General features: G+C 37.1%; 1 protein-coding gene and 1 non-coding gene across 2 annotated transcripts in view; one reads left to right on the forward strand and one right to left on the reverse strand.

The window, feature by feature from the left end:
• Positions 1-27,044, reverse strand: part of LOC145667652 (uncharacterized) — a 388,129-nt gene that overhangs the window by 245,500 nt on the left and 115,585 nt on the right. The gene's annotated exons all lie outside the window — the stretch shown is intronic.
• Positions 21,035-21,106, forward strand: TRNAR-CCG (transfer RNA arginine (anticodon CCG)). Its single transcript has one exon. It is a non-coding gene; the product is annotated as a tRNA-Arg (tRNA).

A 27,044-nucleotide genomic window follows, 5' to 3' on the forward strand; every position in this document is an offset into this window, starting at 1 on the left:
TGCAGGTCATCATTGGGACACGGAATTTAAAGTTCTTCACCGGAAGGGGATATATCATTGCTGACTAACCAAATACATATGCTTCAAAGACGATCCTATCACATCTGTATAGGTTTCTAGATAGTTTTCAGCCCTCAAACGCGTATTAACTAGTGTCCCTCACGAGACAAGAAGTGCATTTTTAAAATTCGAGACGAGAAAAGTATAATACAAATCCTTGTCTCGTGTTGATTCCCGAACAATTTTATGTTCATTTTTTAATCAAAAATTGCTCCCTACACTAGATATAACAAGAAAATTGCTATTTTGTATTTCGAAGTTCATCGAATTTCCAAGAAACAGCAGAAAAATAGGTATTTTTTTGTTGAGTACGTATACTGTTTCTTTCTCCTTCTTAGTATGACTGAATAAGCCAGCGTTTCCCAACATTTTTCAACTTGCTGCACACTACGAGTGTAATTTGAATTCTCGCGGCACACTTATAGATATTATTATTATTATTATTATTATTATTATTATTATTATTATTATTATTATTATTATTATTATTATTATTATTTGCAAATATAAAATACTATGGTAATTTTTTTCTGTATTTACTAATCTCACAAAGATTAAAGCTCGATTACTGGTTTCCTCCTATGCTAATTCATTGTGCTTGTTTTTTATTCTAATTTTAAAATAGAAAACAATTGCAATGAAATATAGAACTCAGATTTTAAAAAGTACGCTTTCTTTTTCGAAAACTATATCCAACCTTTCACTAAGAACGAAGATCATTAAATAACGAACGAACAAACAAATGTCTTATACTTTTAACTTTGCTGTTTTAACCAAAACCGGTCCATATTATTGCAATCACACAGCTTGCGATGCGTCGAAGTCAAAACACAGCTGTTGAAACAAAGTGTTGTTCTATCATTCACGTGCGAAAGAGTGTTCTACGAACGTTCACTTGACGCGTACCGTACAAGTGCTTCCATTTCTCGATGTTAGTATGACTCTCAATTGAAGCGTAACATAGCAGCTAAGCGTCGAAATGTGTACGAACCGAAATACAGTCTGCTACACAGTAATAGATGAAGAATAATATATTACAATTACAGTAATTTTTTCCATGGTAGAAATTAATAGTAATGTGAAATACAAAAATGTACATTTTTTCCTATGTCTTGCAATTTGGTTGCTATAGAATTAATAATTTTGTTTCGATTTCTTCGCGGCACACCGGTTGGGAAACGCTGGAATAAGCTATCGTATTTAATTTGCTATTTACTGCCTGACATTGTCTTCCCTTCTGCAATACGACTGTAGTCGTTACGTGTGCTATGTTACATCTGTACCACGAGCATATTTGTGTTTTTAATGGGAATAGAATTGCATTTCGTCGCTTGTATATTAATAAAATGTTCTTAGTGTTTGTACTGGAATATTAAGATTATAACCAGGCCTTGAAAATTCCCAGTTGCCAGGTATCCATACGAGTCTGGCACCTTGCTAAATTACGGCCAAAACATGTAGGCCAATTTATCAAATTAGATATGTACTATTATTATGCTTGGTTTTCAGTACTGGCGGCTAGTCAGGATAAAATGTTTCAAACATGGGTAATAATTAGTGCTGGATTTATATATAAGCTAAACAAGCTATAGCTTAGGGTCCCACTGTCTTGGGGAACCCAAAAAGTTTAATGGAAAAACTGGATGTACACTTTCAATACTGAGATAAAAACTAAATAAAATGAAATCTACATACAACAACAGTGTGCTTCTATGATGTAAGTAATGGGGCTGCTCCCTAAAATATCAGTTGACAAAGGACAGCTGGACATATAAAAGGCCCGATTATCTTCAATAGCTTAGGGCCTCATCAAACATAAATCCGGCTCTGGTAATACGAGAGTCACTACGAAAGTTTTGAGATACACATTGTTGTGGCACAGTATTTGAATTCCAACAATTGCGTTCGGTAGTGGTATCCAGAGCGAAGAAGCGAAGCAAGTTTCAACTCGCCTCGCTTATCGGCGTAGCCGTATCGCCTTCACTTGTTTGTTGATGTGAGCAGTATTCGGCTGTCTAGAATGGAGCTCGAAAGGGAACATTTTCGGGCAATGATCCTTTAAGATTTCAAAAGTGGTTTGAACGAGACACAAAGCCTTGACCGTTTGCAGGAGGCATTTGGGGACCTTGCTCTTTCCCGTGTTGCAAGTTTTCGGTGGTTTGGTGAATTCAGAAGAGGCCGGACATCGCTTAAAGGTGGAGAGGGGGCTGGACGTCCGGCAACACCTGTGTCAGATGAAAACATTTCCGCTGTGGAACAAATGATTCGAGAAAATCCTCGAACAACTTTCAGGGACATTGAATCTACAGTGAACATTGGATCGACAGCAGTAACAAAAATTCTTCATGATCATCTTCGGCTCAGGAAGGTTTCATCTCGTTGGGTGGCTCACACTTTGACTGAACAGCAGAAGCGCATGTGTGTGGAATAGTGTGAAGAAATGCTTGCAAGATTTGATGGAGGCAATTCTCGACGCGTCTCTGACATTGTTACTGGTGATGAGACTTGGATCTATCAATCTGACCCTGAAAATAAACGCCAGTCTACAGTTCGGATCTTTCCAGACGAAAATACACCCACGATAACGAAGCGACCGCGAAGTGTGGGGAAGAAGATAGTCGCAACTTTCTTCTCCAAATCTGGCCATGTTGCAACTGTTCCACTTGAAGAACAAAGGACTGTTACTGCTCAGTGGTACACCACTGTTTGCCTAACAAAAGTGTTCCAGATGCTTCGGAAACGGCGTCCAAGAACTGGATTGCGTGGGATCCTGCTTCATCATGACAACGCGTCCGCACACACGGCCAACATCACAATTCAGTTTTTAGAATCTACGGAGATCAAACTTATGACTCATCCGCCGTATAGCCCTGACCTGGCCCCGTGTGATTTTTCTGTTCCCCAGGATCAAAGATCGCATGCGTGGGAAGAGATTTTGCAGCCCTGAAGAAGCTGTAGTGGCTTACGAGAATGAACTTTCAACACTTGAAGAAAAAGACTGGCAACACTGCTTCCAAAAGTGGTTTTCGAGGATGCAAAAGTGTGTACAGTGTAATGGTGAATACCAGTGGCGGCCTCTGAGGCAGTGACGCCGTGACATGTCACTGCCTTGAAAGGTAGAAGATTCAGAATATTAAAAGAAAGCAAGTTAAATATCATAACTGCTTCTGAATTTCTTCCTTTTTTCTGCCCGCTGCCGTATCTATTTAGTCGCAAGACCTAGCGCGAAAGACCTGGCGGTGGCAACTCTGCTTCGGTGACTGTCACCAGGCCCTTGCTTCTGAATGCTGCTTGGCATAGTGGTATCACCATATACGCGCCCTATCAGCTGTGTACGGGAAAGGCTTTCCATTGCTTCTAGCTCGTGACAACGAAAGCTTGTCACGGAGAATCCGAAAGCAGCCGATATTTCACGATCTCATATACACTGCTTGGGGGTTGCCGCGGATTTCTCACACCAGGTGGAATTTTCAGTCTCGTGGAGTAAATACAGTTTACGAGTATCGGAAAGATCTAATTGATGTTATGTTAGCCAGTGTTGCCCACCCCCCTTATGTCTATGACGCACCCCCCCAATTGTCTATCCGTAGGTGTTCTTCCATGAAAAAAATCTTCTTTTCGATTAATTTTATCCCCCCTTCATTAAACATATTTATATAGATTTTAACCCCCCCAAATATTTCAATGACGCAGTCTGCGTCATAACCCCCCCTTGTGGGCACCCCTGTGTTAGCAATAGAAAACTGTGAAGATATAACATTACAAACCACCTTAACTCAAGTTTCCGCGTACAAGCTATTATTGAATGAAGAAAATTTCGTATTTTGGTTGACTTTTTTTTCACAAGATTATGCCACACGTAGAAACTATTTTCAGCCAACTACAGAAGAAATGTACTGATCCTGTCAAGGTTCGAGAACATCTGCATAATTTTCAACTTGGTATGCAGTCAGTCAGAGAACAATTTGACAGCATTATTCAAGAAGTAGAAACCGAATTGGAAACTGCAAGAGACGGACAATATGCAAAAATATGGCGAAGTGAGGCGTTCTATAACGACAAAAAAAAAGAAAAAAAAAAAGAAAAGACAAGCATTAGAAGTTTGTGATGCAATCCTAGTGGAGATTAAATCTAGATTTCACTTCACTGAGCACCTTGTAGCTACGAGATTATTTGCTGTAGAAAAATTTGACAATTACAAAAAGGAGTTTCCCAATAATTATCTCAGTGAGATGATTAAAAAATATCCCTTCTTGGAGGAAAAGAAATTAGAAAGCGAACTGAGAACGGTGTCTGGCGCGGTGTCATTGTTAATGTTCATTATAGACGACGAATTGTGCGACATGTTTCAAGAAACAGTTAAACTCTTAAAGTTATTGATAACTATGCCAATGTCAACAGCAGAAGCAGAGATATGTTTCTCGATGTTGAACAGAATAAAAACTTTTCTAAGAAATACCATGAAAGAGGAAAGATTAACTGCGTTAGGCATGTTGTTATGTGAAAAGACATTCGTTAATGAGATAGATAATTTTAACAAAAAAAATTATCGACGTCTTTTCCAGCAAGAAAAATCGTCGCATGGAGTTTCAGTATCGTGCATCTTAACTAGTCAACCAAACGTGTTCAGTTGAAAGTTCGAAGAGAATAAACAGTGCAAGTGAAGTGTTTCTTTTTAAACAGTATACTCGTGTTTTATTCAATATCAGTGTGTATGTGTCTTTTTTATCAACAAGATAAATAACAAACTTAGTTAAATAAGAGCATCTCAAGGTTTATCCCCCAAATTTGATTTCTGAATTCACTTCAATATATAACTGACTGGCATGAGGAAGAATAGAACTTGAGTGAAAGGAGCAAGAGAGTACCTACCTGATTACTGATAATGTAAGCACAATCGATTATAATTAAATTGAAATTCTATATATGTTCTAATAATAATAATAATAATAATAATAATAATAATAATAATAATAATAATAATAATAATAATAATAATAATAATAATAATAATATAGTTCTGTCACTACCTAATAAATTGTCACCAGCCGCCACTGGTGAATACTTTGAGAATATGTAAGTGTTAAATTGATTTCAAGTATGTAAGTTATTTCACAACTCAAAACTTTCGTATTGACCCTCGTAACCATACCTGACTTGTAAATGCAGGTTCAAAAATACGTATAGAATTGGACTAAATGTTCAGTGGACAGACGAGGGAAGTAACTTGAATAAGAGCATTGAAATATCACTATAGATATGTTTAACTCGAAACACATAACATACAGAGATTACTTTGTGTATCGTATCTAATATAAAAGAAAGTTCAAGATTATGGAAAATATGTTATAAAAATGATATGCTCAAAATTACCTCGATTTTCATACTTGAAAACATGGTAACCCTACATAGAGGTAGATTGTCATGCGTTGTATGACTTCATCTAAACATTAGTAGAATTATGTCGGTTACCGTAGCTTACAAGATTTAGTTTCTCTTGCCTGTATGAAAATATTCAAAAAACGTATCAGTTTTGTGGTGCGGAAGTAGCAGCAGTGAAGAGCAGATTTAAATCGCTGATTTCTTTGGTTCTTGGTCAATTTGTTCATCTTTTCTAGTTTCTCCAAATGCCATATTACATTTGTATACATTTTAATGCATAAGAAAATAAATAATACATCATGGAAAAACCTTAAATCTACCGACATCTAGGGATTTGCTCCCTAAGCAAATTCTGAAATGCACATGCCTCCCCTGTATATTTTTTGTTTATATACCACAATAGTCTTCAACGAAACGATTTGGTGTGTATTTATATGCCACGTCAATCTCTAAAGGGTCCCTCTAGAGGTAGGTATCAGTCTATCTTCAGTGACAACAAAAAAGGAACTCTAAAAGCTATCCAAGCCTATAATTGGCTGACAGATTAAAGACTAGACAAAGTTTATAAACCACACCCATTCTCTTCGTCTAGGTGTTGTGTTCCCTTCCACGAGGATTATAAACCACACCCATCCTCTCCGTCTAGGCGTGTTTCCTTTTCACGAAACTTATAAACCACACTTATCCTCTCCGTCTAGGTGCTGTTCCTTTTCATGAGGCTTATAAACCACACCCGTCCTCTCCGTCTAGATGTTGTGTTCCTTTTCCACGAGGCTTATAAACCACACCCCGTCCTCTCCGCCTAGGTGTTGTGTTCCTTTTTAAAGAGTTCTTATCTAATTATATGCTCGCACCAGCTCTAGCTCGACTTATAAAATAACATATGTTCGGACCCTGTATATCCAATGCAGTTGCTCTCAAAATTTTGTTGACAAAAGTTGCTTTAATTTGGGCGCATTTGAACAAAATGTAGTACAAAATGCGTTGTCGTTGGAATTTGCTTGTAAAATATTCGAGGTAATTCAATCTCAGTCTTCAGCATCGTAACTTAAAGACGAGTATATAGTACAGCAATAGAATATCGTATAATGCGAACATACAGTCCGGTTGAGTAAATTCAGATTAATGTTGGTTGGACAAGACTCTGCTTTGAAATTCTTTCTTTGCTGCTTACAATTTCCTTAGCTGAAAGTGATTTTTTAAAAATGTATGTTCTTAGTATGCCAATATCTTCCTTTTCCTCTCTTTCCCGTCCCTTATGTTGCTTTGTGAATATAACTTCTGCAGATCTCGATATCAAAAGATTTATAGAATATTTGGCCCAAAGATTTTTTTTTTTACAGTGCATTAAACATTTACTCTCATGGATATTTTTTTTTGTGTGTGTACAAATTTGTTTGTTATTTGAGTTTGCTATTTTGCTTTTTGCATCTTTGTACAACACTGAGCTTATAAAGGACAAGAACTACTATTAACGTGTGTTCCGATTCACCGTCGTACTCGGTCTTGGCCTCGATGCAATTGGTTAGTGCACAGATCAACAGCGTCATTTCAGGTCTTGCTTAGGAGAGGACAAGATCCTCCAATATATGCAGAATTTTACGTTTTGTATTCGCCTCTTGCGTATTAGTGATATCCATGTGGACGTCATGAAAATATATCCCTTATTAAAAGTTTAATTAATCCTGGAGATGCTGAAATTTGTTAGTGGATGCAAGGCAATAATCCCCTATTTATCTTTAGATGACAGCACGTTTAGTCTCAGTAGATGATAGGCCTAAGGGAGCGTTCAATTACAACACACACGTGTTTGTTTTGACGATAAACAATTAGTGCCTTCGAGATCGGAGAAGCAAAAAAAAAAAAAAAAAAAATTGATCTCCGGTCAGTGTTGCCAATCTGAAAGAGCATAAAATCCTTTCAGAACAGAATTTCCCTTTTTCAGTCCAAATGTTCCACAATGCAAATAATCGTTTTTCTCAATAATGTGAATGCTCTCCTGACGCATGCACAATAACTATGCCGTATTAGAACGAATAATAACAAAACTATTTTCTCTTAATCGGTGTTCTATAGCCCTGATCCTTAAATATATTTTGAGCCACACAAATAAACTAGGAATGCAATGGATGTACCCGATTGCAATGAAATGAGCTGAGCGAGCTTAAACTACGTAATCATTCCTGGCCATTATGCAATAATAAATGCCATTTTTAATTGTTGACAAAAAAAATCGCGTGAAAACTTTTTCCCCATGTTACGTCTATGCAAGCGTTCTTCGGTTATTATTCCTCGATAGTACATCGGATTTTTGATTTCGACCTATGTTGTCACTCAGCACGACATACTCTATCAGCGTGCTAAGTTTGGTTGAGATCGGCCAAACGGTCTAGGAGGAAGCGTTTTTCGGTGATTATTCCTCGATGGTACATCAGATTTTTGATTTCGACCTATGTTGTCACTCAGCACGACATACTCTATCAGCGTGCTAAGTTTGGTTGAGATCGGCCAAACGGTCTAGGAGTAAGCGTTTTTCGGTCATTATTCCTCGATGGTACATCGGATTTTTGATTTCGACCTATGTTGTCACTCAGCACGACATACTCTATCAGCGTGCTAAGTTTGGTTGAGATCGGCCAAACGGTCTAGGAGGAGTTCGCGGACAACCAAACGGCTAACCCGAGTATAAGAGCTTCGCTTCGCTCAGCTCAACAAAATTAATATGGTATCAAAATGTCGTTTATTATACCTTTTATGTTCGTTGTGTTCTTTCTGATGTTATTTATATTATAGCTGACAGTAACTTCGTTTCTATGTCGACACTCAACATATCGTCATGGTTACAAAAACAAACAAATACATACACGAAAACATTGATTTTTAAAATCAAGGATCTTATAAAATAGAGGATTTGCCCATATGTATCTTCATCCTATATAATAAATGAAGCCAAAAAACAACCGAGCATCGGCACGTCTGATTGGCTACTCTCGTTTCCGCCAATGTCTGATTGGCTACTTTCGTTTCCGCCATGATTGTTGGCTCAAAACATTGTGATCCTATTGGGCGGAGTGGGCAGAGTAGGGGTGGCGAAACTGTGACGTATGGCTTCAAGATTTTGTTGTAAGGACAGATCCTCTATTTTATAAGATCCTTGTTTAAAATATAATTATTTTTGTCTTCTTCTTCTTTACCATAGAAATAGCTCACTAGTACATATTTAAAGAAATATCACATATTGCCCAGAAAAAGTTTAAAAGAATACAACATATCGTTGTACTATATAACGGTCTAGACAGTTAGGCTTTAACAGTAAATGAAACGGGTATTACAGCACGCACATTGGAAAATTACACCTGGAACGCAAGGATTTAATATGTTATGTTATTACACTATTGATTAAAATGCATATAGGCCTATTTCTCAAACTTAGGGAGGATCAATCGCTCCCCTGAAGGCTCAAATGACGACCCTAGTACAAACAATTCATGGAAGATGAAGCCTTACAGTGCGTGCCCTTCCTCACCACAACAGCTCGCCTTCAAGAGAGTGGATTATAAAATCATACCTACTTGTTTCTCATTCTCCTGATTATTGAAGTGAAGCACGATTGTTCACTGGGAGAGCGCTCACTGATTATCGATTGGTTTGCCTCCACTGATTTTTGAAAACCCGACGCTCCTGTCAGAATATGTGCGAAGTTGCAACTTGTTCCTGATTTTGCTATTTGTTGAAATAAAAGTAATTTTCATTCATAACTATCGTTTTGATGCAATGCAGCCTATATTTTCTTTGACAATTGCCAATCATTTTTATTAGTTTAATCGGTATAAAATCAAGGAGTGAATTTATCCAAATTTTAAACAAATATTCCATAATAAATTTCTAAACAAAATAATCCGATTTTTATGAAACTTTTTGTGTGCATCGTTAGAGACAAACTTGTGCCATAATAGTTTAAAGCTAAAGTAATAAAAGACAAGGAAGTGAATTCAAACACGATACTTATATTTTTCTTAGAAATTATCACATTTTCATTTTTTATTTTATTTATTTTATTATGTTTTTTATTATTTTCAATCTGTCCAAGGATAGGACCTATTTTGAATAGGACCAAGTACTTGAAGCTGGTATCACTCACGGACAAGACGGCAAAATTCCTTATCGACTGAGGTTGAAATTACTGATGGTAAACCTGGTTTTATCTACGTGGTTGCAGTAGCGGTTGCGTAACTGCCGTGTTTCCTAAATACATTTGAGTTAAATTAGTTTTTTTTTTTTTTTAATTTAATCAACGGCAGTGTGGATCTCCAACTGCCGGAGTATAAAACTCTGGCCACTGGTAGTTACGATCCGCGGTGGTTGGGAGATTTCTATTTACAATGTGTCATATGAGATCTTTTATCCACGGTGATTCAGTTCACCACCCACCCGCACGGCTGCGAACACCCGGCATCATAGCCATAGTTTCAGTTGCTTGTCATTATCTGAAGTAGACGAATCTAAACATGACTAACTAACTCTATGGCTTATGGAACCCGGAGTTCAATGCCGCGTTCACAAAAGCTCTCCACCGACTTCTATCCTTAGCCAACTGGATCCAGTTTCTACTTTGTATTCCTATCTCTGCGAGAGCCTTCTTAATATTGTACTCCCATCTGCGTCTAGGTCTTCCTAATGGTCGTTTTCCGATAGGTATTCCAGTTAGAACTTTGAAAGCGTTTCTAATTTCTTCCATTCTAGCTACGTGACCTGCCCACCTAAGCCTCCTAGACTTGATGACCCTAACAATGTTTGGTAAACCGCATAAATTATGTAGTTCCTCGTTATGAAGTTTCCGCCATTCCCCATTCTCGTTCCTCTTCGGTCGAATATTCGTCTCAGGATTTTGTTCTCAAATACTTTCAGTCTATGTTCTTCTCTCAAAGTAAGCGATCATGTTTCGCAACCATATAGAACAACATGCATGATTATCGTTTTATATATTTTAAGCTTCAAATTCCTCGACAGGATTCGCGACGCAAGATATTTTGAACTGAATGATAACACGGATTCCCTGCTTTTAGTCGACATTTAATTTCTTCGTGAATATGATTTTGGTCTGTTAATATTGATCCTAGATATTTGAAATTATTCACTTTATCAAAAGTATTCTTTAATATTTTAACCTCCAGCTTGGGGGTTTGAATAAGGCTAAGAACCTCATTCTGTAAAAACACTTGTTCAGAAACATTCACAAAAGCCTTGGAAAAGGACTGATAACTTGCCACCACCTCAGCAAAAGAAAAGACAAATCTAAATATGACTGACACTAAGTCTTTTACTAAGTAAAAGATCACAAAAATCCGCTGAGTAGGTCGATAACACTATCTTTGACGTACTACATCACCACCACTGCATGTAGCGTACGCAAACACATGTGAAAAGGGGACAGTACCAGATCAGCGGCAATCGAGCAACCAATATTACAATCGCGTGGATAAAGCCTGGCCTACATGAGGAAGTGATTTCACTCCCTTTTTAAAGAATATCTTTCAAAATAAATTCCACAAATGATCTCTGATATTTAAGAACATAGTGCATGTTTTGTTTCCGACCTAAGATTTTGACCTATTATTTCGGGTTGAAAATGGACTCAAGGGAATAAATTTACAACACTTTCTAAAAACCAATTTTACCAACGATCTTCCAACAACACACTTCGAAGTACATATTTCAGAGTAGTTTTCATTCTATAAAACTATGAAACGTAGAATAATGTTTCTCGAATGCTAAAGCGTTACCTCTATTGGCTGGGACTGAGGTCGGTCGTGGACAAGGCTATGAAAACTTTTCAGTTAAAAATAATAAAATAAGTACAGTATATGCTAGCTTACTTCTACACAACCAGAATCACTGTTTTGCTACTCTTGTAGCTGATAATTATATAAACAAGCTGACATCTGTTGTGAATAATATAAAGACTCTCACTAATACCTAATAACGGTATTCGTATAAGATACGAAATTTCTGCTACAAAATAAGAATCCAACTTCAAATGACTTCAAGTTTGTTTAACTATGTAAGCTTCAGCCAATTAAATTCCCCTTTCTTTTTATAATTTACCTTTGCTGCGGGTCACTAGTAGATGATAAATGCAGTGGCGATTCTTCAGGGACGTCATAGGGGTAAAAACTAAAAATTAAAATTTCATTACTCCAACATAGATGAGAAAAACTTATCTAATAAAATTAATTTACCAGGTAACATTTTCTCTCTTATCTTCTAGCGACAAAATTTTATTTTTTTTTATTTTTTTTTTTTTTTTTTACCGATTAACTTCTGTCAAGAGCCGCCACTGTAAATCTAAGTTACAAATTTGCATATAGTAGGTTGGGGCCAATGAAATGTCCACTTTGGCGGTTGATGAGAAACTCGCCTCAACAATAAATCACAGTTATGGACTAAGGTCAGGCGTCTAACGTCACAAACTTTCTACTAGTCCAACACAAAGGCTGTGGTACTCAAATAGTGACGAGGCAGCGTTATTGAACAGCGTCATATGAAAGTGCACCATGCAGAACACATAACTGCGAGTGACTTTTCTTTACGAATTCAGACTGAGACTTTCAGTATAGCAAGCCACAAGATACATTAACAGTGCATTTGGGCTAAGAGTGCTGAACGAATGCACCATTCGTCATTAGTTTGTCTAATTTCGTTCCGCTGATACAGCACTGCAAAATGAGGCCCTTGGGAGTGGATCAACATTATGTTTGGATTAGCTCTCCAGGAACACCATAAAAGCATATACTCGGACAAGTGTTCGCACCAATGCGAACGAGTTAGGCATACACCATAGCACTGTCGTTCGCGGCTCCGAGCATAGGTAAGGTGAAAATGTTAGTTTTAAGATGTACTTTGAGCTACCACCGGTCAATAAGAATCCCGTCTGGAGATGTTAAGTTCTCTGATTGTAACGGATAACCTAAAAAGTTTCCTCCATCGAATTCTGATTTCGAAGAAAAATATCTCTAGTACGACAATTGTAAAGGCCAGGACAACGGCTGGATAGTGACTAACGTCCAAAACGGTTTCCTAAACAGATCGTATTGTTGCTGGTATAGTGACCTATGGTGAGAGTGACCGATCAAGTCTTTCTCAGGCTAGATGAAATCATCAATTCAGGTCGTTATAGTGCTGAGCTCTACAAAATGCACAGCAAACTTGTACTCAAGTATCTAGAAATGTTCAAAAGACGTGGTGTTTTCATGTTGAACAACAATTCTCGCTCACATGCTGTGCAATATGATGTAGACTCCCCCGATATCTCTCCCACTGACTACACCTCTTCCGTAATTTCATCACTTCATGAGAGAAAAGACCTCTGATGATCGAGTGGTGCAACGTGCAGCTGAAGATTTCTTCGCATCGCAGAACCCAGCCTGTCTTCACCACGGAATGCAATCGTTGGCTGAGCAAAGATGTGTGGTGCTTACAGACGGCAACAGTTTTGATTAATCAGGTATTGCAGTTTTCAGCTTTTTTTTGGGGGGGGGGGGCCTTTTGCGTATGACACACATTTTATTCGTACTAACCTAATATGGTAACAATTTAGTCCTAAATCCAGTGATATTGAGGTAGCACAAGGCATGTGTTAAAATTTAATACAACTCCGCTAACACAGAGCCTGTGTGTTGAATTAATAAAGACATTTTCTACTGTATAGAAAACAAGAAGTTTCCGTATACAGGAATGGAAAAATTACGTCATGAAATGTTGAATAATACTAATAATCCCTAGTGGAATGAAATCAAACCCTACGTTTTACGTCATACCTATGAAGATCAGCAGGACTTTTTTCCAAGCAAGGGGGAAGGATATTGCATACTTCATTAAATATACTGTAGTATTAGTACTATAGTATTTAATATATGAAATATCATAATATGTAAGAAAACTTCATGTACCTTTCACATCGAGTGTACTCCTGTGCTGTTCAACATAGGTAATCTAAACGATATTTAGCCTTTTGCGTACAAGATGGTCTTGGTGACCTAAATCTCATGATATATGAGTCGCAGCGGGTCACACCTAACGCCGCTGGACAGTTGACAGTTAAAATTAGTAATTACGCCGAGGAGAGAGAAGTTTCCGCACAACTGCGATACATTTTACAACTTTATTTCGATAAAGGCCCAAATGATGCAGAGGCCCAAGAAGAAATTCTTGCTGTTTGTTGGCAAGATATGTCGTCAAAAGCAACCACCAAAACACGATTTAAAAAAAAAAACCTACGACAACTATACGCGGAAAAGATCGTGGACAAAACTAGTAGAAGCACTACAGTCTATAGCAGTGTTTCTCAAAGTGTGGGTCGCGGACCGGTTTTTTTGGTGTGTCGCGAGGTTTTTTCCTTTTAATTATGAAAATTTTATTTGATGCAGAAACATATGTTGTAAGGTAAGTACTATTCAGGAAATGAAAATTGGAATTGTTTGTTAATGAGGTGAAGAGTAAGTGGTTACTCAGAGCCTTGCGCTGTTCTACAGTCAATAGAGATGCTGAGTTTGGATGAAAAGAGTATGATTGAGTCAAAATCTGTTAAGGGGTAGGACATTGTGTTGGGAATAGTGTTAGCTCTGTATTACCTTTATGTGGAAAAATTAGAAATATGATTTACAAAATTGAATTGGTTTGAAATACACCACCATTGCGTAGAACGACAATGTGTATTTGAATAAAAATAGGTGGGCCACAAAATACTTTTTAATAAGTAGTGTGGGTCGCGGTAACAACAAGTTTGAGAACCACTGGTCTATACCAAAGCACACGCTGACGTCCTGGGAGGTTATGCTGTGCGTTTGGTAGGATTAGAAGGGCATCCGTGCATCACAAGCTGCTGTTGCCAGGCAGAACGATAGATTCGGACCTGTACTGTCGACAATTAGCGCGAGTCTACCCAGCAATTATAAGAAACGGCCAGAACTGGTGAACAAAAAGGGGTATCGTATATCACGCTGATAATGCCAGACCGCATAATCCTTGACGGCCCGTCAAAAATTAAGAGAAATTGGCTGGTGGGCTCTAATAAATCTACTGTATAGCCTGAAGTTGGCAATTGCAGACTATCATTTGTTTCAATCTCTACAGTATTCCCTGGACGGTGTTAAGTTAGTTTCCAAAGAATTATGTCAAAATTGGGTGTCACATGTTTTTAACACCAGAAACCACAGAAGTTCTATAGCGACGGGCTTATGGTGTTGCCGGAAAAATGGAACGTATCCAAATAAAATGGTGCATATATGATTTCATAATGTTATTTCCAAATGACAATAAATGTATTCTGTATTTTGACCTACAAGCGCTGAATAACAAAGGTTTCATAATGTTATTTTCAAATGGCAATAAATGTATTCTTTATTTTGACCTACAAAGGCTGAATAACAAAGTTTCATAATGTTATTTTCAAATGGCAATAAATGTATTCTTTATTTTGACCTACAAAGGCTGAATAACAAAGGTTTCATAATGTTACTTTCAAATGGCAATAAATGTATTCTTTATTTTGATCTACAAAAACTGAATAACAAAGGTTTCATAATGTTATTTTCCAATGACAATAAATGTATTTTTTATTTTGACCTACAAAGGCTGAATTACAAATGTTTCATAATGTTATTTTCCAATGACAATAAATGTTTTCTTTATTTTGACCTACAAAGGCTAAATAACAAAGATTTCATAATGTTATTTTCAAATAGCAATAAATGTATTTTGAAAGACGAAAATGTTTGTAACAGGGAATGTTAAGGATTCATCTCGTTCGGGAAGGACAATTCAACGTAAATAGACATATGCTAGTATGGAACAATCATTACTGAACTCACTATTAAAGTTGACAAGGGAAGATCAACTAAACTTGGTATCCCACAATCAATCAGGCGGTACCTTTCTATGGAAAGGGATCTAGAGAATAAAGCATTGCAACCTACTTGGTGTTAATTAACCGAGTAACGTTGACAGAGGAAACAGAAAAGTGGCGTGCCAAGGGTCGCTGCGAACCTTCAATACAAACTGATGTGTATAGGTGAATGCATAATTTACTGCTTCAGTAAGGTATGAAATGTTTACTTTTGAGCTAAACAGTCTTCATTATTTTGGGAAACTTGAATCCATCTTTCCCAGGTCAAGATGTGGGCAGCACTTAATTCGGGTTATTCTATTGGAGCACACTTCTTTGATGGACAATTAAATCACCTCTCATGTTGCAATATATTGCAATATCTCATGTTCCGAGATTTAATTTCAACAAGACGGAACTCCGGTTCATTGTGGCATCTGTGTACTACACGATTATCTCAACGACACTTTTCCTAACTGATAGGTCGTGATTCTGAAACATTTGAAGTATCGAAGTTCGGTGACGATAATATGTAATAACTCTTTAGGGATACATAAAGGACATTGTGTCAAAACAATGTTAAAACTCCAATGATGAGTTGAGGCCAGCTGTTAAGGTGGCAATTGGAATAATTTCTGCTGTGTTGCTAAAAATGATGCACAGAACATGGAATCGCATTATATTGTACAGAGGGAATGAGGAATAGCACAAATATACGTTGGACACATAAAGTAGGGACTTACAGTGCACTCTGTAATATGGTTTGACAGTCGGGTTCGGTTTTCAGTGAAAGTTTAGAGATTACGGATTCTACATTAAGCTATAGGACCATGTGCAGAAAAGGGGCGTTAAACTTTAAACTATTCAAAATGTCTACCTTCTATAGATTTACAAATCTGCATACGTTGTGTCCGTTCGTCAATGACAGCACGCATACTACCAAGATAAAACTTTGCCACTGTTCGCTCCAGCGCATGTTTAACGAAAACAATGGTGCGTTGTCACTTACAGTGCCGTACGGAAAAGGGATTCTAGTTTTAATCTTACCTTTTCTATAACATATTGTGGAAAAAATAAATATACATCATGTTAAGATTAGTACACACAAAAAAAAAAGAAAAAAGAAAAAGAAGCACGCGTGTCCTGAAATGATATGAGCTTAGATGTTTGAATATCTTCCCCCGTTGAAATCTGTGTACGCCATTGGTCGCTTATACCAGACTTTGGTTTACAATTTGAATCACCGAGGGTTGAGGTCGGGGTTAGTAGCCGGTCATTCGTCCAAGGTGATAAATTCTTTCACCTTCTTCAATTGGATTACTTACGAGACAAGAGTTGGGTTCTTTTGTCTCGAAAAAATGTAATGAAAATTATATCTCGTCTCGAAAACGTATAACGAAAGTTTGTTTAGTTTCAAAGAGGTGTAATGAAAGTTATGTCTCGTCTCGAAAAGGTGTCATGAAAGTTACGTCTCGTCTCGAAAAATGTGAATGTTTTTATTGAAAAAGCTTTGTCTTGCCTCCTGGGCAACCCTAATTTCGGAGCTACATTTGAAGTGACTTTGTTGCGATTTAGATTGAGTTGAGAAGTTATACTATAGTATTACCGATGATACTACGATACTGTCAGTGATACTATTAAGCTGTGTGTATGTATTTTAATTGCACAACTTGTAGACGTCAAGGCAACAAGATATTGTGTAGCAGTGATTACTCGAGGAGCAAAATTGTATAAGGACTTAAGTATAGTATTAATTAAATACAAGTTATATGATAATATTTAATTTTGCTCAATCTTTCTTTTTATTTATCAAAGATAATAATGACACTTGAGCAATGTAGAAAAGTTATAATCCCAGACACCATATTTCTTGCAAAAAACATATTTTTCTCGTTCACCTCTTTTAAGACGGGGATGATAAGAAGGATGAGTAAAAAAAAAAAAAAAAGGTGAAGAAAGAAAGAGGTAAAGAAAGAAAAATGTGAGGATTTTGAGGCCGCCAACTTTCACAGCTTCCTCGAAAGAAAGAAAATGAGAGAGAGAGAGAGAGAAAGAAAGAACGTGGGATGAGAAATAACTTGGAGGGAAAAGGGGGGATGACGGATAAAGGGATTTGTAAGGGGTGGTGAAATGATTTCAGTTAAGTGACATGTTTCCACGTCATCACTTGTCCTTATGATAGATTGCTTCGTGTATATTACGGCATCAGACAATTTTTTTAGTCCTTTTTTCCTTATATATACAGTTTTTCTATAATCTATATTTCTTTCGTTTTTTTCTCTCTAGAAACACATTTTTCACACCATCAGAAGAATAAAGAAACCAAGGGAAAGATACCTATGTACGTCTATGTAAGAGAAAGCTGCGTGGGAAAGACTTTGTTACAAGTAATACATATTATGTGCGTCATTGTTGGGTGTAGGGGTGTCAACGTTAGGGGAAATAAACAATATTGAAATGTTTTTCGATAGAGTCAAATAAAACGGTCCGGGATAAGCCATTCACCTATTTATCATATAAAAAAAAATAAGTTTCTATAATCGATTTAAACAGTTTCTTTGTACTACAATCAAAGTGTTTCCAAAGTTGAGTGAATCCTCAGCTCACAGTAGAGGCTTCGAATAATATAGGTTCAATTTAGACTCGGGTTTATACAGCGCCGGATTTAGGTTTGATGGGGATCTAAGCTATTGAAGATGGGGCCTCTATTACAATCGAAGCTGGTTTAAGTGGGCTCCATGACAAGCAGGCCTGGGAAATGGCTCGATTACATGTGGGATTGGGTTACCGGTGCTCCATCCCATCACAAGCGGGAATGAGAAACAGGCTCCAATTACAAGCCAAGCTGGAAAACAGGGGCCCCATTCATAACAAACTAGTACATAATATAAAACACTGTTGTTGTATGTGTGTTTTATCGGTATTTGCTTTCTTTTCATTATTTTGAAATTACATTGCCGCCAGTTTTTGCTTTAATTTTGGGGGCCTCCAAGGAAGTGAGGCCCTAAACTATAGCTTGTTTAGCTTGTACGTAAATCCGGCACTGGGTTTAGACAGGAACCCCTTTGCTCATTGCTGCCTCCGGTGTATATTTATTAAAGGAGTCCCATTTGTCCACAGTGACCTCAGGTGACGGTCACAGGGATCGTCCGTCGCTCATTGCAACTTTGGGAAGTAGGTTATTGTTAGGATATCTCTTTCGCTCACAGCAGCCTCTAGAAATAAGGGTTTGGAAGGGATTATCTTTAGCCCAGTGCAACCCCCGGAAAAGTTGTATTAGGTTAATGATCAGCTATTAACTGATGTCTATGCTCTGTTATGGTCCTTTTTTATGGGTCGTCCGTCTTCGATTTCCATCCGAAGCAACTTCATGTCTTCCTGGTGTTCTCCTAATATCATCTGTGGGGGTCGCGGTGGCTCAGTGGTAGAGCGTTCACCTCTGGTGCTTGGGGTCCCGGGTTCTATCCCAGCCCCCGCCAAGTGAACTTTGTGGTGGACAAACACCGTGTGCGTGGGTTTTCTCGGGGTTCTCCCGTTTTCTCCCACTTTCTTCATTCCACCATTCATTCATCACTCATCATCACCGTCTCCTTTAGCCTAACCGGCATAACCATGGGACGTAAAACTTAAAGATTTCATTTCATTTTTTTAATATCATCTGCTGGTGAATTTGTATATAACAACATATGTTTACAATTGAGACAAGTTCTTGTAGAAGTAGCATACACTAGAAGGTATGGATCCTTACAATATACATACACAATCTAAGAGTTAATGTTTTTTTTAGTTTTCAACATATGCAGAATTACAGGTATTCGATTAATAGAAAGTTAGGCGAGCAAGTGTGTCAAGTGGGAGCGGCTATACATAATTAAACAATATAATCAGTGGAATAAAAATTTCACTTATTATTAACGTTAAAAAATCTGTTTTCCTCTTTTTTTAAAAAAAAAAAAAAAATACGCATTGTGAACTTACTCCCAAATTTCTTATTTTTGTTCCGCTTCGTGTAATAAATATTGATTCGTCTCACCCAGAGGTCAATATTACAATTAGAAATGAAAGTTTATGGTTTGAATTATTAGTTTGGGTTACATCATATATATACACCCCTCCTCCTGCCCCAAGTTCCAGGCTGACTTTGGATTTAAATGACATCGGAAGTGTTACTGTTCATGTCAGCGATCCCGGAAACTATAGATTTGATACTAAAATCGGTTCTTTTCGGCAATTTTTATATCTCCCCAAGATTCAGGACTCAATTTGGATTTAAACGGTACCGGAAGTGTCACTGTTTATCTCAGCGAGCCCGGAAACTATAGGTACGACACTAATATCGGTCATTTTCGATCATTTTTATTATTTCCCCCCTCCCCTGCCATAAGTTGCACCGTCAAAGTGAAATGATAAAAACCTCAGCTATGTTGAAAGTTTCAACGAAATCGGTCGGGTGGTTGAACAGTTATTAAGTTACAAACAGTCACTTTCATTTATATGTATATGCCTATAGATAGATATGTAGAATATATTTTTTTAAAAAAAGAAAACTTAGTTTTTCTAGATTTTTGAAAACTACACATGAGGATTTGTGCTACTCCTTATAATTTTGTTCAGGTCGATGCCATCTATTAGTACCTATGAGCGCTCGTAGCCGGGGGGGGGGGGGCAATAACTCTTCCCTGGATTTTCGAAAGTGATTCGGTTGTTCGAAATACATGTCAAAACACACGGATACGTATTTCGGACAGGTTTGCTTACTCACTCACTCAAGGGGAGTCGCGGTGGCTCAGTGGTAGAGTGTTCACCTCTGATGCATGGGATTCAAACCCTGCTCCTGCCAAGTGATCTTTGCGGTGGACAAACACCGTGTGCGTGGGTTTCCTCGGGGGTTCTCCCGTTTCCTCCTATTTTCTTCATTCCACCTTTCCAGTCATTTCTCATCCTCACCGTCTCCTTTAGTCTACCTGACATAATCGTGTGACGTAAAGTTCAAAAATTTCATTTCACTCACACACAGAATTTTGTGTATTTACTGCAGTTATTTTATAATAAAGTTATGCAATACATTTAAATAATATTTGTTTTACTTGCATTAGTAAGAGCATTAAGGTGTATATATTTGCAACTTCGCTTCTGTGTTGATCTTTTGCTCCCCTCATCTCCTGGGGGAAATTAAGCAGCCGTTCTGCTCGTGTCTCGCCTTTTTGGACATTTTCTCAGTTAAACCCTTAACTGTAAAATATACTAATATACAGTTTAAACAAATTCACAGCTGAATGTACAGTATATTTTTTTTCTCTGGATGTTGAATTTTTAAAGACGGAGTAATGAGGCAAATAAGTGTCATAAATATGTAATGCATCATATGTAAGTGGTAGACGAAATTATAGTTTATATCATTTAAGCTATGAATATTATTTTCACACAGTTGTACTAGTGTATAATTGCTTAGAATTTGTTTGTTAGGAAGCATGTGGTTCTGGAGAAATAAGTGCAAGAAGGAGAAAATATACTGTTTGGAAGACTATTTATTTTTCTTGATTTATCCTGGACCGAAATTGAGAAAATTTTCAGAAAAATGTTTCATAAGATGGTCACATCAATATGGAGAGTGGATTGCCAAGCATACCACCGTTGCACTGAATCATATGTTACCGGCAGATGTTTTTTTTTTTTTTTTTTTTCGTAATAACTGAATTCCTCTTAGGGGGCGCGGTGGCTCAGTGGTAGAGCGTTCACCTCCGGTGCTTGGGGTCCCTGGTTCGATCCCAGGTCGCGCCGTGTGGACTTTGTGGTGGACAAACACCGTGCTCTTGAGTTTTCTCGGGATTCTTCCGTTTCCTCCCACTTTCTTCATTCCACCATTTCATTCATTTGTCATAATCACCATCATCTTTAGCCTAACCGGCATAACCGTGGGACGTAAAACTTAAAAATTTCATTTTTCATTTCATGAATTCCCCTTAGATAAAGGCCAAACTTCTCATTCTTGGTACGAAAGACCAGTGTTTTTTTCTTTTTCGGTGGGAAATAATGTAGTTTTGATTTTATTTATGATGTAAATTACGGTCCACTGTCGGCAGAAATAGATTGTTATACACTGAAAAACGATTTTAAAAAATAAAATAAAACTTGTGTTCGTATACATACATGCTAGATACCAGGTTCAATTTAATGATTTATTGTTAATAGACTGGTCACGAAATCACTTAGGGTTCCTGCGAGAGAAGAGTTGTAGATGAGGGCACAGTGGCTTACCGATGCAGCTCTTACCTCTGGCACGAATGTCCGTGGTTCGATCTCATCTTATAGTGAGATTGTTCTTGGACAACTTGTGTCTGTGAGTTTTATCGGAGTTCTCTCGTTTCCTAACACTTCTTTACTCCATCGATTATTTCATAAGCATGCACTTTCATCAATCATTCATCACTTTTAGCCTTCAGGGGGTAATCGTGCTACGTAAAGCTGAAATTTAAATTAATTAATTGAATTGAACTGAAAAATAAAACGTTGAAGGCTGTTGTGTCTTGATAAGTGTTACTGTTTCTATGGGAAGAGCTATGTCATATCTCGTCCCGTAGGCAACTCAAGATCACCTTAACCTACGTATGCCCATATGGCAAATCCAGGGATGTGCATCCTCGCAGGGAACATGACGACGCGTTCTCCCTAATTCTTCTACAGTCCTTCTAAATACAATAGGCCTCCATTTACTCAGTGGTTATGATCTCTAAAATTCCTCACGAGACGAAACAATTTTCGTGACGAAATGCAAGAAGAGAGAGAGCTCTTTCAATGGAAACAGATAGGGTAGAGTGGGAACAACTGGGACTACAGGTCAACTGGGACATTGATTGCTGGTACCATCTGGTGAGAGTGACGAGAACTTTTTGTAGTACTGTAGATACAGCGTCAAAGGGTGTTGTTTATGGCGTTTGAGCCGTGCAATCTAACAAGCACAAAGAAGAGGAAAACAAGAACATTTTTGACAGCTAAAAGTAAATTCTTTGTATTCTATTATGAATGCAATTTCCCCCTTAGAACACTTATGTATTCTTAAGGCGAATATCTATGTTCAATACGTGCTTTTAGGGCTTCAACACAGAAAGCCGACTCCATGCGCTAGATTAAGCGGGTTTGAGTAAGGAGATGGAATGTGAATAGCCAACTGGGACATTTCGCGTAGGCACAACTGGGACAGTGTCCCGGTTGTCCCTACTGGATATATATTTTTGTATGTAGTGCTTCTAATAGTGTAAATAGCTTAATATATTCTGTCTTTGTAAACCTAATGGCAGTTAATCGTAAGGACTGTATTACAGGCATTGTTTTCTATTAATAATCTACTTCACGTTACCACACTTTATGTTCATTGCCTTGTGACTAGTTTAATCAGCCTACCTCGTACTCATTGGATGCTTCATTTTCACAAAGTTTTCAAATTGGGACTAATAACGAAAAAAGTTAGAAGAATTCTCAAAATTTTTCTCATAATTTTTGCCGATAGATCTAAAGGTTACTTTTACAATTTGATCACTAACAGCAGCAATTAAAAACAGGTCCTAAGTATGACGTTTCTTGTTTATATAGTCATATATTTAAAACTGATACTGCCGTGCCGTGTAATGTTGATATTTAATGTAAACTTCACATTATTTAGATATATATTATTTTGTCCCAGTTGATCCCAATGGGTGTCCCGGTTGACCTTCCAATGTGGACAAATGGGACAAAATGCACTGTCGAATATCCTTTAACAAATTTTTAATGAAATATTTTTCTATTGAGCTCCAAAAAATATGGACTATTCCCAAATGATCAATCTTTCATATGCCATCTTTGGTTTCTCGATTGAAACAAAATTGTAGGCTTAAAAAAATCTGAACGAAAAACTGCCCCAGTTGTCCCCACTCTACCCTACTCCTTCCGAGAGCAGATATCGCTATCGTGATTCCGTTTCGAGATGAGACAGACTCAGCTTTTGCCTCCTAGGACATCCTACAGACCTTTAATATCTTCCGTGGGTGTACGCTTGTTTAAAACGTGTAGTTCCTGTGTAAAATTATTTTAATTGCTAACTGCTTGAAATATTTGAACTTTCTCGACCTCTCCTGTTGGCAGGAAATGTCACAAAAGGAAGCACATACTGATGAAGCCTGAGGGCGGATATAGTTAGTCTGTGAGACTGCAAGATAAACAAGACGTAACGAAGATACTAATCATATGTCGTTAAGTACAAAGAATATATATGAATTTGTAAGATTCAAAAGTTACTATTGTTAAGAAGACTAAAGAATAAAAGTACAATCCCAAGTAACAGTATAGTTTCCTGATTTATATAATAGTGAATGCTTAAGTTCTGAGATTCGGATAGTTTAAGGTAATTACATCTAATATGCTAACACTATCAAATTCTCTTCGAAAGTAACTTATTCATTATAAGGTAACACTTCCTTATAGATTCAATGACGCCTCGTGATCATGGTTCTTCCACTTTGTTGGGCATCCCTGGCGAAATAAACAAGTGCACTTTTGCCGTTTAAAACAAAATATTGTTACAGCATAAATTCGTTGTTGAGTTTTACGGCAACATTTTTATTAAATTCTGTATATTAGCCTTTATTTAAAAAAAAATCCAAAAATATGACATTATTTCAACCGATAGATCTCGCTGAGTTGTACAAATAATGTGGATGCCTTATAGGCTATCCGCATGCGTACTTTTCGAAAAACTTGAAATAAAGGATTTTTTTTTTTTTTTTTTTTTTGAAAAGCTAAAAATAGATGCTGTTCGAGTTTACCCGCAAGATGAGACGATAAATAACGTTTTCTCGTTTCATCTTGTTGTAAAGATTATTCCAATTCTTGACTCGTCCCGATTGTCGAAGAACTTTTTTCTAGTTTCGTTTCGATTCTCGGAAAGAGTTTCACGTCTCATCTTGAAAATATTTTTTCGTCTCGATTTCTAAATTTATGTACAAAATCTATGCTCCGATTCTCTTCTTAATTTCATATTTAGAAGTTACCAGAATCCTTTTGCGTCACGAGGAGTCCACGAAAAGTGTGAGAAAACAACATTTATATTGTATTTATTATTGGAGGATATTGTGTAATGACCGTATTTTTTTTAGCACTGATAAATGCTTTTCATTGTTTTCGTAGAATCAATTTATAGTTTTTTTTATATACTTGGGGCAGTAAAAAGATCCTGGCATTTTATTCTGGCTCCTTATTACTATAATACAAGCACACATTTACTTATCTCCTTCAAAGTAGGCACCTTCGGAACATACACATTTCCGCCTCCGCTTCTGCCATCGCTGAAAACACCGATCAAAGTTCTCTTTTGGTATCTTCTGAAGTTCCACCGTTGCGTTGGTTTTGATGTCTTCTGCGGTGACGAAACGGGTATTGCTGCTGTTTTCCTTAAGAGGCCTCATCCCTGTGAAATTAAAATACCGCTAATTTTACAGTAACTATGTGATATCTTCAAATAGATAAAAAGATAATTGAAATGTGGAACAAGAGCGCCCTAGACAATATTATTTTGCGTGAGGTACCGTTACCACAAGTCACTTAGTGGATTTCTGTTTTCAGCCGTTTAGAAACGCGAAAATAAATGTCAATTTTCAAAATGGCTCGAAATTGAAAGCAGATAAGTGAGTCGTGATAACGGTATCTCATGTAAAATGATATTGTTTAGGGCGCTCTTGTTCCATATTTCGATTATCTTTTATCTATTTGAAGATATCACATAATTACTGTAAAATTAGCGGTATTTTAATTTCGCCGATGTGAAGCCTCTTAAAGCACTGACACCGTAAATTGATTTTAAGACTATCAAAATAAGTATCTGGAGCAAATTTTCCCCAATTTGCACAGTAACTTGATGTTTGTGCATTGATTGAACCGCAACATTGCACCAACAGATCAGCACATACTTCTCCGTTTAGCTATACTACTTGTAAACTGACCGTTATGATCTTTTCACACTTGTCATATTCATAACTAGGCAACTTAAGGGCTGCACTGTACAGGAGTCACTGTCATTGCATCACGAATGCCAAAAATAGGACAACATTCCGGGAACATTTTGACTGCTCCTCGTATATAAATCATATAACACTAAAACAGTGTTTGAGATTTAAGACTTTAGTGAACTAGTTTTTCCCATTTACCTCGAGAAATTTCTCGTCTCCTGTCCAAAAACTAGACGAGAATTGCTATATTTCTCTTCTCGTTACCGAATTTTGAAATGTTCTCGCCTCGTGGGCACTACTAGGTATCGTACAACAACAACTAACAACGCCATATTTTCGTTTTGTTTCATTTTAGCATCCCGTTCAGTAATGAGGTTAGGGATGCGCACGAGACATGATTTGAGGCTGTCTCGTCTCGAAAATGTACTCTAAAAGTTATGTCTCAACTCGAAAAGTGTATATTTTTCTATTGGAAGAGCTGTGTCTCGACTCGAATTTTCTCAGGAAAATTCTGGTTTGACTCGTCTCGTGCGCATCCTTTACTAAGGTTATATGTCACATGGACTAAGAGCTTAACATGGGATTCGAACCACGTGATTTCTCGCCGTGGACCTAACCCAGGTCTCCCACGCTAATATCGGATGATATTAATACTGAAGCATACTTTTATGGAGATTATTAGGTTACTTTCACGTTTGTTTGAGTCAAATCTCGTAACATAAACTTCACGTTTTTGCATATTAACTAGAGCTCTGAAATATTGCTCATATGCCGAAACCTGATGATAATACAGTATTTTAGCTTTATATTAATTAAGTTATTACAAATGCATTTAGATTGCTTATTTACGCAGACAATGTTAAGCTTTTACAATTAGACATTATTTTAAGAGACGATAGAACAGTTTAATGCTCGTTCGAGACATATATCGGTCGTCTTTTAATGGTAAAGTTAGGAACGTTTTGCCTACCTAAGTATTCTTTCACCCATTCGAAAGTGGCATCCATGCGTACTACGGTAGAATAAACTGAATTGAATTAACATATATATTTTTAAAATATCTATTTGCAAACATTTTTAATGAGTTATTGTAAGTCTTGTAGAAGGTTCTTAGCATTTTTGGGAACCACTGATATAGACCATTGAACTCAGCGTTTCCCAACCTTCTTTAACTTGCGGCACACTACGGGTATAACTTGAATTCTCGCGGCACACTTATAGATATTATTATTTGTAAACATAAAACACAGTGGTATTTTTTTCTGTGATTACTGATCTCCTTCTCACAGAGAAGAAAGCTCGATCACTAGTTTTCCCCAGTGGCAAATCATTATGCTTATTCTTCATTCTAATTTTAAAATAGAAAACAATTGCAATGAAATATTGGACTCGGGTTTTTAAAAATACGCTTTCTTTTTCGAAAACTGTATCCAACCTTTCACTAAGAAGGAAGGTCACTAAATAACGAACGAACAAACAAATCTCTTTTACTTTTAAAACATAATTTGTATGCATGTTTGCTTTGACGAAGAGATTGAATGATATTTTAAATTTTCAAGTTACGAAATAGTCTCCAACAATAAAGAAGCAATAATGATTATAACAATGATAAATACTTTTTTCAACATTAAAAATGTACAAAAAGTAACACGGTATGAAACTTAAAATTGTAGATTCATAGTAGTGTGAAATAGAAATGTACATTTTCCCCTACGTTTTGTAATTTGATTGCTATAGAA

The sequence above is a fragment of the Thermobia domestica genome, chromosome 13 (genome assembly GCF_964235325.1).
Source record: "Thermobia domestica chromosome 13, izTheDome1.hap1.1, whole genome shotgun sequence".
In the NCBI taxonomy this organism is placed as follows: domain Eukaryota; kingdom Metazoa; phylum Arthropoda; class Insecta; order Zygentoma; family Lepismatidae; genus Thermobia; species Thermobia domestica.